General features: G+C 35.6%; 1 pseudogene; it reads right to left on the bottom strand.

Annotated features, from left to right (window-relative positions):
- Positions 1–11878, bottom strand: part of LOC134807537 (uncharacterized) — a 47268-nt pseudogene extending 35390 nt beyond the window's left edge.
- Between the last annotated feature and the right edge of the window lie 1836 nt (positions 11879–13714).

Here is a 13714-nt window from a genome sequence, read left to right as displayed (position 1 = left end):
CCAGTTTTCTCCAAATAAATCTCCAATAAGCACTTCCTTCCTGTTTCTTCCATTTGGCCAACAGCTCGTACCTTTATGATGTATTTTTTTCCCACAGGATACTCTTGAGATGATTTAATATATGATGAATATTTCCTCTGTATTCCACCTTTTCATTAGTTCCTCATTTCTGATTTTTTAAATGAGTGTTTCTATATATTATGGAATCCATGTGATTATTTTTTGGATATATGTGTATGTATATGCTGGGGTAATATTTATCATAGAGAACAGAATAACCTTATTGCAGATGAAATCCTTGTTGATAGGGATAAGGAATGGGATAAGAAGTTATAATCAGTAAGGAAAAAACAGTGCACAAATATAGATCATTAGATTCAACCTTTGATGTTCTTATATTTCTCTTTCCACAATATGTTTCCACAATCTTTTCTCACTAAGGATGTATCAGATGTATTCATGATCTTCCTCAAGCAGTGTTTTCTTGAATTATTCTTTCAAAACCCAAAAGATTTATCTTAGTTTAGGACCTTTGATGTTAAACTGCAGAAGCTTTTCTTCAAAGGTGAAAAGAATTTTCATTTCAATTTCCATCTTAACTTGTTTACAACATTCAAGATATTTGCTTGCAATTGAAATGTTAGCCTTGGTCTTATGAGATAAGTTTTATTTATTTATTATTTTTAAAAATTTATTTTATTTTATTTTAAGTCCTGGGATACATGTGCAGGACATACGGGTTTGTTATTTTTTTATTTGTTCCACATCTCTTCACTACCATTCCTCTCCCAATGCCCTCACTTTAGAAAGAGTAAATTAAATTGTCTCAGTTATTTTTAAGATATGAGACAGCGAAAAATATATTTTTCATTCGCTTAAAAATTGCTTGAAGCTTTATTTGTACTGATTTAACTCAAGAGTACATATAAAATTCATCCTTGGCAGTATTACGCAAGGGAATAAAAATAAAGCCAAACTAAAAAAAATCCTATATGATTTAAACCTTAAAACATATAACAAATATTTTATTCTTAATTTTGGTTATCCAAATACAATATGTGCATTTTCATGTAACAATACAATTATCAAAGGAGAATACTATAATTTTGTTTATTTTGCATAAATAATCATCAACTACCTGCTACATAAAATGTATTCAGAAACCAGGAGAAAATAGAGGTGAGCAAGGTTTAGTTTCTGCTACCAAAAGAGTCTAAAATGGGAGTACAGGATTATTATAGTACAAAAGAAGGGATATAAACAAAATGTTACAGGAATTCAGAAGAGGAAGAGATCCCAGACATCCTGAAATTCCACCACAACTATCCTGTTTCAAGCAGCCATCATCTGCTGTTTGGATCAAAGCAATAGTCTTCTGATTTGTCACTCTAATTTCACTCCTGTTTCCCTTTAATTCATTCTCTCCAAGTGCCCAGACTGACTTTTTAAAAAATGTAAATCCAATCATATCACTCCTTTGCTTAAAATCCTCTGGTTGTTTCCTACTGCACTCCAAAGTCTTCACTAAACCCACGAGGTCCTACAAGATCCAGACCCTGCCACCCTCCCTTTCAGTTCTGTAAATGCAAGCTCCTTCCTGCCTCGGCCCTTGATCCTCCATGAGCTTGGAATCTTTTCTCCAAAACCTTGCCTTGACTTGCTCCCTTGTAGTTCATGTCCTAGGTCAAGTATGCATGTAAAGTGCTCACAAACACCTGCCACTCCTATGAGGCTAATTATGCCTTATAGAAGTGTTTGCTGGAGATGACCATGTAATCTCACATAATCCTTGCGTTGCTTTTTTTTTTTTTTCCAAGAAGACATTACTTGGTGTTATCTCTTAACGCACTGTAATACAGGACATATGTTTTTATTTATTTGCTGGCTTATAATTTATCTCCCCTTACTAGTATATAAGCTCTGTGGGCAAAAACTATGTGTTTTGCTTTCAATTGGATTTCCAGGGTCTAGATTAGTGCCAGCTATCTTGTGGACATTTAATAAAAAATATGCCACAGGAATTTTTTTGAACAAAACGTTACTTGAATAAAAATTTAATTGTCTCAGTTTGGTTTAAAATTAGGAATCCTCTTTAGACAAGGTGAGTGTGCATGTTATTTTTCTTGGCTCTAAAACTGTGTGTTAGGAGTGGAATTAAATGAGAGAGTTTTTTTTGTTTTTGTTTTTGTTTGTTTGTTTGTTTGTTTTTTTGAGACGGAGTCCCGCTCTTTAGCCCAGGCGGGATTGCAGTGGCACAATCTCGGCTCACTGCAAGCTCCGCCTCCCAGGTTCACGCCATTCTCCTGCCTCAGCCTCCCGAGTAGCTGGGACTACAGGCGCCCGCCACCGCGCCTGGCTAATTTTTTGTATTTTTAGTAGAGACGGGGTCTCACCGTGTTAGCCAAGATGGTCTCGATCTCCTGACCTTGTGATCCGCCCGCCTCGGCCTCCTAAAGTGCTGGGATTACAGGCGTGAGCCACCGCGCCCAGCCAAATGGGAGAGATTTTTTTAGGCTGTGAAGGATGTAATGATGTTACTATGAAGACAACCCCTGGCTCATAATTGCTCATCATAGTGTCCCCCAACCTCTATACCATTATGATGGTTTGTCTCTGAGACCTGAAAGCTTTAAGAAGGTTAAGATTTTAATTCTTATGTGCATTCCACAAGGCCAGAGATGATACTTTTATTGACCATGAAATTGATTTTCAGCACTGCTTGCTGAAAGGGCCTCCTTTCTGCATCATAACATGGCAATAGGGCAAGGCACATAGTGGTAGCTCAATAAATATTTGCAGAATGATTGAAGCAACTAACATCTTGAAGGAATTATAGGAGCTAATAAATGAGTCAGGCGATAGGCTCTTAGGTCCAAGCAATAGACACCTTTTTCCTCGGAAAGAAAGAGATTATGGAATATTACAGACTGAACAGCATAGTAATTCATCCACAAACTTGGGTGACAGATGTGGCAAAGTTTAGATCCATTTTCTGTTATTGATGACATTGGGGCTTATTCAATAAGTATGTCACTACAACTTGTGACTTTTATGACAAAGTGGTCCTAATTCATTCAGTGGGAATACGTTCAAGATGGCTTTGGTACCTTTTCAGTTATAGGCCTGTTGTTAGTGATTACTATGTTGATTACAAATATATCTTTAACGTTTCATAGCCTACATAGAGTTAGTATTAAACTCTTAAATATTAAATATTAAAATATAAGAACCTTGCAACCACATAGCTCCATTTATATTGCTGTCCTTCCTTTATGTTATAGTTGTCTTATGTATTTCCCGTACACACATTATAAATCCCACAAAACAAAGTTACATTCTTTTTGCTTTCAACATTCCTGCATATTTTTAAAAAATTGGAAGAAAAAAATTATGTTTTCTCAAATATTTGTTATTTCTGATACTCTTTTGTCTTCCATGAAGATCCAGATTTCCCTTTAGTCTCATATTCTTCTCACTTAAGCAACTTCCTTCAGGCCTTTCTTACAGTGTAAATCTACTGGTGATGAATTCTCCAAGTTTTTTTGTATCTAAAATGTCTTCGGGTCGCCTTTATTCTTGTTTTGGACTGAATGCTTATGTTCCCCTGCCCCTCTCAAGCCCCCAACACACACCCAAATTCAAATGTTGATGCTCTGACCCCTAGTGAGACTGTATTTGGAATAAGGAAGTAACTAATGTTAATGAGGTCGTAAGAGTAAGGCCCTGATCCAATAGAGTTAATGTCCTTACAAGAAGAAACAACACAGACCTCTCTCTGTCTCTGTCTCTGTCTCTCTTTGTCTCTCTCCAACTGCATGCATCAGGGAAAGCCCATACTAGCACACAGCAAGAAGGCAGCCATCTACAACCCAAGAGGAGAGCTCTCACCAGACACCAAACCTAATGACACCTTAACCTTGGACTTTCAGTCTACAGGACTGTGAAAGATAAATTTCTGTAACTTGAGCCACCTGGTCTGTACTAATTTGTTATGGCAGCCTGAGCAAAATCATACAGTTTTAAAAGGATATTTTGCTGGATATAGATTTCTGGGTCAAAATTTTGTTTTGTGTTTTTTTTTTTCTTTCAGCACTTTAAACATATTTTACTATTTCTTGATCTCTATAGTTCTATCGTTTCTGAAGAGAAATCAGTGGTTATTCAAATTGTTGCACTCCTATATGTAATGTGATGATTTTCTCTGGGTGCTTTCAAAATTTTCTCTGTACCTTTGTTAATCAGCAGTTTTACTATGAGATAAGAAGGTATGGTTTTCTTTGTATTTATCCTGTTTACACTACACTAGCTTCTTGCATTTATAAATTAACATGTTACATCAATTTTGAAAAATTTTAGGCTATTATTTTCTCAATTATTTATTTGTCTCATATTTTCTTCTCCTCTCAATATTTCAACTAAATGCGTGTTGGATCTTTTAGCATTATTTCTCATATCCCTTGTGTGTTCATTTATGTTTTTTCAACATTTTTCTCTGTTCTGTGTATTGGATCACTCATATTCATCAATGTTTATGCCCATGGACTTCTTCCCCTGACACCTCAAAATGCCCATCCAATGAATTTTTATTGGTTTTTCTTTTAGTATTTTTAACCATCTTTTATAGTTTCTATTTTTTTCTGCTGAGATTTCTTACCTTTTCATTTATTCTGAGAAAATTTAATTTTGCCTGATCAAGCATAGTTATAATACCTTCTTTGAAAATCCTTGTATACTCAAGAAAACATCTGGATTATTTCAGGGTAGATATCTGGTGATTGTCTTTTCTCTTGAGAATGAGTCAGATTTTCCTGGTTCTTTGCATGTTGGCTAATTTAAGATTGCATTCTGGATATTATGTTGTAGATTCTGTTATATTTTTCTAAAGAACTGATTTTTGTTTGTTTGTTATAGTAGGCAATTTAAACTTGGTTGGATGCAAATTGTAAACTCTATTTTAGGAAGGCAGCTCAAATTTTCATCAGTTCTTTTATGTTATGCTAGAATTTGTCTTTATATTTATTGAGAGTCAGCCAGAGCTTCTGGTGGATTTTGTCAACAGAATTTTGGTAGGTAGTCTAATAAAATATTGCTAAAACAGGTGTTAATCAGGGGTTATAAAATTACATTAAGGGCCTATATTTGTCAGATCATGGCAAGGAAGTACATACAGAACCACATAGTATCCTGTTACTAATTATGGACCAGAATAAGTCATTTGAGCAGTTGGCTTTTCATGTCTTCTATATGGATGGTGGGTCTTCTACTGAAAGCTACCTCAGGGAATATCAAGCAGATAGACACATTCCTACACCTTGAAACTTTGCCACACCACTTTTACTTGTCCCATAAGGGCTATCTACTACATTTTCAATGGTTAAAGTTACTCCAAAGCTGCCGGAATCAATGGGTTGGGTACTTGATGCAGAGTGCTTTTCAGGGTATGGAAAATAAAATATCTAGGGTCTGCACTTGACTTGGACAGTGTAACGTTAAAACCCACCTTTAACCAACCCCTATCACCTCATAACCAGGTAGAAGACAAAAATATGATATTTTGAATAGCTCTGTGATTTTAGACAAGTCAGTTTAACCTCTCTAAGTCATAGTTTACTTGTTCACAAAATGAAGGTAATAATATCTACCTTTAAGAGTTATTAGAAAAAGATAAGATGACTTTTGTAAAAAAAAAAAAAAGGAAGAAAAGAAAAGAAAAAAACACCTGGCACATAGCATGTACTTTAAAAATGGTAATATTTTTGTCATAAAAAAAATTCAACAAGTAGTTCATACTACCTCAAAAGTGATCCTGTTCAAAGGACAATCAGTAATTAAGAGTCATACTTTTCTACTTTTGTTAAAATGTTTATATTTAATTCATTTATTTTTTATTCTTTTTGAGACAGAGTCTTACTCTGTCACCCAGAATGGAGTACAGTGGCACTGATCTTGGCTCACTGCAACCTCTGCCTCCCAGGTTTATGTGATTCTCCTGCCTCAGCCTCCCCAGTAGCTGGGATTACAGGTGCGTGCCACTACACCCAATTAATTTTTGTATTTTATTGATTTATTTTTTTGAGACGGAGTCTCGTTCTGTCGCCCAGGCTGGAGTGCAGTGGCGCGATCTTGGCTCACTGCAAGCTCCTCCTCCTGGATTCACGCCAGTCTCCCTTTTCAGCCTCCCAAGTAGCTGGGACTACGGGCGCCTGCCACCACACCCGGCTAATTGTTTGTATTTTTTAGTAGAGACGGGGTTTCACCATGTTAGCCAGGATGGTCTCGATCTCCTGACCTCGTGATCTGCCCTCCTCGGCCTCCCAAAGTGCTGGGATTACAGGCGTGAGCCACTGCGCCCGGCCAATTTTTGTATTTTTAATAGAGACAGGATTTTACTATGTTGGCCAGTCTAGTCTCAAACTCTTGATTTCAAGAGATCCACCTGCCTCGGCCTCCTAAACTGCTGGTATTTTAGGCATGAAGCACCACCTGGCCTTAATTCATTTAGTCTTTAATTCATTCATCAAATATTTATTGCTGTGTCCAAGACACTCTGATAAACACATGGGCTCAGCAGAATGACTGCAAACATTGTCTTGTTTTTTTATGGACCTTACAATATAGCACAACAGACATTAAAAAATGAATTAATAATCATTAATTACGATTGTGAGAATATTGCAAAGATGATAAGACAAGGCTTGCAGTTCAGACTTGGAGCTTTTGGAGCTTTCCATTTTGGAGCCTTTAATTTCTTTGTAAGAAGTTTGACTCCCTGGTTGGAGAGTGCAGGTGTAGAGACTGTGAGACCACGTGAAAAGAAGGAAGAGCCCAGCTGAGCCCAGTCTTCTACTTGTTTTCAGCAAGGTGCCAGGCATTTGAGTAAAGCCTTAAGCATTAAGCACCCTGCAGACCAGAACAGATATTAATTGGAAAGGAATCCCTAGTTGATATCATATGGCACTAAATTACTCAGCCAGACCAAATTCCTGTCCAAAATGGTGAGATAGGATAGAATGGTAGTAGTGATTATTTTAGCCCTAAGATTTGGGGGGATGTGTTATGCAGCTATATATACTAAGAGAGATGTTGATTTTTATTAAGAGAAAGAATTATGCCCAATTTATTTTTTAACATTATAAGAAACATTTATAGATAAGTAAATAAACAGATAAACAAGAAAATGTACATGAGTACGAGGTTTGTTTTATTGGAAAGAGCTGAGGTGATAGTCTTCCTGCTCCAAGACCACTGCTATAACTTTCCTTGAGAAGAGTGGAAGAACCATGTTAGATGTGGAGTCTCCTATCATTGAATGAGGCCTGTTATATTTCTGGCAGAGGTCACTTTCAAGTAAATACTGTCAAACAGAAAGTCTCGGAAGCAAGCATGTTGATATAAAGCAGATATTCTTTCCCTGGCTCTGTGCAGCGCTTGAACTGCTGACTTCAGATAACATTCTTGTTGACAGGCCTGCAGAAGAACCACAGTGTAGCACAGACAGAGCGCCAATAGCCTCACACATCCAACACTTTTGCAATGAAATTCTAATCCTCTGATTTTTGGTTTGGCTCTGTTTATCACAGTGCTCCATGTGTCTACACAGACAGGAGCTCCGTGTGATCACAAAGATACAAGGATATCAGGAGTCGGAAAAACTTGGCTGATGATCTGAGCTCTACCACTTACCACCCCTGTGGCTTTGCAAAAGCTACTACAACTCTCCTCTACAGTTTTCTCAACTGTAAAATGGGAACAACAATATCTGTCTCATAAAGATGAGGTTCGAATGAGTTAGTCTACATGTGAGTGCTTTATTGAAAGTAAAGTAACAAGCATTTTCTTTTTTAATATCCCCAAGTCGTTTACCATTTAGTCTTACACATAATATGTTAGCAGTGCTTTCAGAAAGTCAGTCTAAACTATAATTGCCTATTTTGATAATTAGCAATTTTGTAATAACTTTTCCCTTTGCTGCTGATTGCTCATCTAGATGGCTGTGCTTGCTTTTTAATTGTATGAGTGTCTATTAAAGTGAGGGAAGAGCATTTTGCTTTTGAAAATAAAGAACCTTAGTTCTTTCAGAGCTATTCAGCAGTTTAAAAAATCCATTGAAATGTTCACTAAGTAAAATAGGGAAAATCAAATTCTTATGCCACTTCATTAAGGTACTTTCAAATCAAAATCACAAAATCAAGGAAAGTTTATAGCCATTTTTCACTAAGTTTTAAGATATATTTTGAGTTCTAAGAGGTAGTAAAATTGAGAGCTTGGAAAAGTATTTATTTTTATTATTTCTAGCAGAAAATTTGAGGGTTTTATGGTATTTATTTATCTAGAAGTCACATAATATAAACTACCTATTTTACTGGAACCTTAAAATAAAGTCCTCATGTATAATAATTTTATAAGACTTAAAAAGGATGAAGTTATATAGTTCATTTTCTCAAATTATTGTATCTGTGAAAGGTACACATACAGTAAAGATAAAGTTTACTATAATTTGACTTAAAATATCAACGACTTTGCTAATGAATTTGCTAATCTATGGGCTAAGAAAACTTTTTTGAAAGCTGTAAATTAATTATTTTCAAATTATTTTTCTTATTAATTTAAAGATAAAATATCTGGTAGTTGATATTAATACTTTTCTCATTGTAGTTCCAATAATACAAATATAACTGTTCTGTCAAATTATAAACCTTGAAAATCTGAGACAGGTGTCAGTTAATTTAGACAGTTTATTTTTGCCAAGGTTGAGGATGCATGCCCATGACCCAGCCTCAGGAAGTCCTGACGACATGTGCCCAAGGTGGTAAGGTCACAGCTTGGTTTTATACATTTTAGGGAGACATGAGCCATCAATCAATATGTGTAAGATGCACACTGGTTCAGTCTGGAAAGGTGGGACAACTGGAGGCAAAGGCAGAACAACTCAAAGTGAGGAGGGGCTTCCAGGTCATAGGTAGATAAGAGATATGGTTGCATTCTTTTGAGTTTCTGATTAGCCTCTCCAAATGAGGCAATCAGATATGCATTTATCTCAGTCAGCGGAGGGGTGACTGAATAGAATGAGAGGCAGATTTGCCCTAAGCAGTTCCCAGCTTGACATTTCCCTTTAGCTCAGTGATTTTGGGGCCCCAATATTTATTTTTCTTTCATAAAATAATACTACTTAATACACATTAAAGATATATGTTGCATTTAATGAAAAATTTTGCAAGCAGTCAACAATGGAGTGTTTATAAAAATGAAGGCAGTAATTAGGATTGTTGGATATTTTATTCAAGTTATTTTGAGAAAGGAAAACATAATACTTCAATCGTAACACTTTGATATACTCTCTTTTAATATTAAAGAAGAAAGAAAAAAATTACAAATATCAAAATTACTCCAAATTTTCAGATAAGGCTTATAATGTGATCAAAGGCATTTGTAAAGGCCTTTATTAATATTTATATTGTTTAATGATACATCTAAGGGGAGAGAGTACTCTGATATATAATAGTTAACTCATCCTAGGAGTATTTGTATTAAGAAGAATTTTACTAATTTTATTTTCAATTTCTGGCACTATGCTTATTGAATGCTTGTGTTCCTTATGCAGGAGGGGCTAAGATGATAGAGTTCCAAAGGTTTGAATCAGAAGTAACCCAGGGACTAAAGTTGTGACAAAATGTGATTCAGGATATTATCATAAATAAGCTATTGCAGAGCCTGATATCAGATTCAATTCCTATGATGAAGCAGATGTTTTCCCCATATTTACGTACTCTTTTCCCCTAATATTTGTTTTCACCTTCAAGAATGTGTTTGATTTGTGGACAATCTAGTGGCAAATACATTTGTACAAAATTGTTTTCGGTAGTTTAATTGCTAAAAGAATGATTAGGTTTTAAAGAAAACAATCTTCAAGTAGCCTTGAACTTGCTCAAACTGTGTAAAATATTTTTTAAAAAAAGGCCAGAAAAAAAGAGACAACTATACAAGGCAGATACTACAATATCCTTTATATTTCATTTCAACTTAATTCTATGGTCTGGTTATGGGGATTTTCTTCTATCCCATATTCCTTCCTGAATATAAAATATTATCATACCAAGATTAAGAACGGAGAATATTAGGTTCTTTTTCTAAAATTATTCTTTATATACACACAGCTAAGTATAAATTTAAAACTGATAATATAATCTCTATGACTCAAGTAATAAAAAATTCAATTTAAGAAAAAAAATTGAGTATGTACTCTTTACATGATACTCTGAATTACTTAGTGAAGTATGATAGCCTTAAAAGAAAATAATTTTTCTGAGGAAGGCTGCAATCTATTCACGGATACCAGGAATAAATATATGTGGACTTAAAATAACGCAATAGGCAGAAAACACATAGCACAGAATAGTTCATCATTAAATTGCTGTTTACCCTAACATTAAGGAGCCCTCAGTCTCCCCAGTATTTCAGTCAGGTCTGAGAGCTTCACCCTGTTAAAAGATCAAAATAAGCACCTCAGCCACATTCCCATTTATAATAGTTAAAACAAGAGGTGTTTGCCTTTGAGTCCATCTCTTCCCATACTTGATGCATCTCTTCTGATCTGACTCAATCTGTCATAAAGAAAAGGAAAAGTATCTTTCTTAAGACTTTATCTCTCCACCCTTTTGAGCTCTAAGTCTGTAATCAGTGAACATCTTTAAATTATTACTCTTTTCTCTGATTGTTCCCTTCATGTCTGTGTTTTTACTGAAATCGAGCTGTCCCCTGAGGAAGCTACTTCTCTTCAAATAGAATCAAAGTTGTTTTTCTTTTCTCTTTTATACCATGTTCCTCAGGGCCAGGAGGGGAAGTGAACTTCCTCCTGGCCCACACTGACAGTTTCCAAGTGTAACAACCTGTTGCTTTTGCAAACCCTTGCTCATTTGAAGCATATGCTATCAGGTTATATTACCCACTCCTTTGCCTCCCTAATTACCCACTCCTTTGCCTCCTACCAATCTCTTGTCAAGCTCTCCAGGCATTCAAACTTTTAACTGGCTTGTTTGCTCAAAAGTCCTCAATATAATTATTTTTATTGCTGTTCTCACCAAAACCTCTAATCTGCTGACTGACTGCTTTCTTATTATTCATCAGCTTTCACCTGTCTTCACTTTCTTCATTGTCTAGCATATATTTCATAACCCATGGTAATATGACAGTAACAATATTTGATGTTTATTAAATACTTTACCAGACACACTGTTTAAAGAGTTGTACATGCTTTACATTCAACTCACCCAACTGTATGAGGTAAGATCTATTATCCCCATTTCAAAATGGAGAAATCAATAGTCAATCATTTAAATATATATATGCAAATGATCCCCAATTTCCTCACTTGCTTCCTTCTTGCCATTGTTCTAAACTTGCACAACCTTGATCCTGAAGCAACCTAATTGTGTTTCCTCTTATTTGCACACAGACAGGTGAACTTTGCTGGAATAACTAACACAATTATTCAGACTGATTGTACTTTATGTTCTCAAGTGGGGACTCAGTACTACTGACAAGCGTATTTGTGTTTTTCTGTGGGGCTAACTTCCCATTCTTTGGGATAACTACTACTTCTAGGGTCTCTTCTCACATGTCACGCACCTCCGTGCCTACACTTCCCTCTCACCTGATGACCTCACTTCATACGTTGTTTAGAAGTAAGATGGCATTGAGAAGGAAACTCCCTCATTTTCATATTAATCTATCTGTGAACATACCTGCCCCTGCCACCTTTTGTCTCCCCCTGCTGCTGATGGACCTTTTCTTCCTCCTGGTGAAGGCCAGCCCTGTACTTCTGAGCTGAATCTTGCTTCTCAAGTATTGTGTTTCCTTCTCTCTTTGGAGCTTTTAACATTCCTTTAAGTCTAAGCTGCCATTAAATATAGGTAGTGCCATTACTTTATGTACATTTATTTTATTTTCTTTAATCCTGGTAAAATATACAAAACATAGAATTTGCTATGTAAACCATTTTTAAGTGTGTAGTTCAGTGACAACAAGAACATTCCCATTGTTGTGTGATCATCGTCCATCTCCAGAACTTCTTTCACCCTCCCAAATAGAAATGACATACCCATTAAACAATTACTCCCCATTTTCCCCTACTCCTACCTCCCTTACCCTAGCACTACCATTCTGCTTTCTGTCTCTATAAATTAGACCTCGTGAGATACATCTTGAGTTACCTTTAGGTATCTCAGATAAGTGGAATCATACATTATGTTTTCTTCATCACTGGGTGATTTCACTTAGCATAATGTCATTAAGTCCCACCTGTGCTATAGCATGTGTCAGCATGTCCTTCCTTTTTAGGGCTGATTATACTCTGTCACATGTATGTACAACATTTTGTTTATCCAGTCACCTGTTGATTGACACTTGGGAATATTCTACCTTCTGACTACCGTGAATAATGGTGCTATAAACATGGGTGTGCCTTCAATTCTTTTAAATGCATACCTAATAGTGGAATTGCTGTATCACAGAGTAATTCCATGTTTAATTTTTTTTAAAGACCTACTATATCATTTTCCATAGAGACTGCAGCATTTTACATACTCACCAGCAATGCAGAAGAGTTTTGATTGTTTTTTTTTTACATCCTCATCAACATTTCTTAATTTGTTTTTTGTTACCACTTTTATAATAGCCTTTATCTGCATTTCACAGAGATAAAAAGTATATGCTTGAAGACAGGAAAGCTAATAAAAAATTCCCAAATACTTGAACATCAAAGGCCTTCATCTTCAATGTAAGGATGTGTGAGGACAAAAGCCTACTAGGCAGAAAGGGAAAGCAATGGAATGTGCCAATTTTAACCTTGACACAGAATGAAAAGAGGAGGGGGAAATAGCCCAAGAATTGAACACAAGTGAGCTTCAAAGACCTCAAGTGGAAAATTTAATCTAAAAAGGATTTTGGTGAATATTGCCTCAAGATGACTTGTAGAAGCTAATGCCAATCCTCTACACTTCATTTAATGGATTATGAAACATATTCCAAATTCAGAATCACTAAAATGTGAAAAAAACCTGTATTTTAAAATTGAAGAAATATGATATTTCTACCCAGAATATCATTCCCAATTAACATATACACAGTGTCCTTCATCTTAAAAAATATAATAAATCCGAACCCCTATTTTCCTCAGCTATAACTCAATTTATTTGATTGTCTTTGTTGATACAGGTTTTTCAAGAGTAATCTCTACAAGGCTCTATCTGCTTTCTTTACCACAATTTACAGTTTTTAAAAAAACACTTTTTTTAAATAATATAAATAATATGTAAGCACATTACCATTGTATAAGGCGCAAAAATTACAGAAGAATGCAAGTTTTAAACCATTCTCTAATGCCTCCTTCCCTTCACAGTATAAATAAATAAATATATATTTATTTCACCGTGTTTGCCAGGATGGTCTCGATCTCCTGATCTCCTGATCCACCTGCCTTGGCCTCCCAAAGTGCTGGGATTACAGGCGTGAGCCACCGCGCCCAGCCATATTTATTCTCTCAAACCTTGATTTTAAAAAAGTCATTCACTAAGAATATGTCTTGGACAACTGTCCTTGTTAGTACATTTAAGGCTACCTCAGTGTTTTTACTGATTGTCTATCTTACAGCAGAGACGCACACTTCCATTACTGAGAGAAATTAAAATTATTTCTAATCCTCACTATTTCAATGCTG

The sequence above is a fragment of the Pan troglodytes genome, chromosome 10, assembly GCF_028858775.2.
Source record: "Pan troglodytes isolate AG18354 chromosome 10, NHGRI_mPanTro3-v2.0_pri, whole genome shotgun sequence".
Taxonomy (NCBI): domain Eukaryota; kingdom Metazoa; phylum Chordata; class Mammalia; order Primates; family Hominidae; genus Pan; species Pan troglodytes.
The sequence above is the reverse complement of the archived record's forward strand: the minus strand, read 5'-3'. Positions and strand labels throughout refer to the sequence as shown.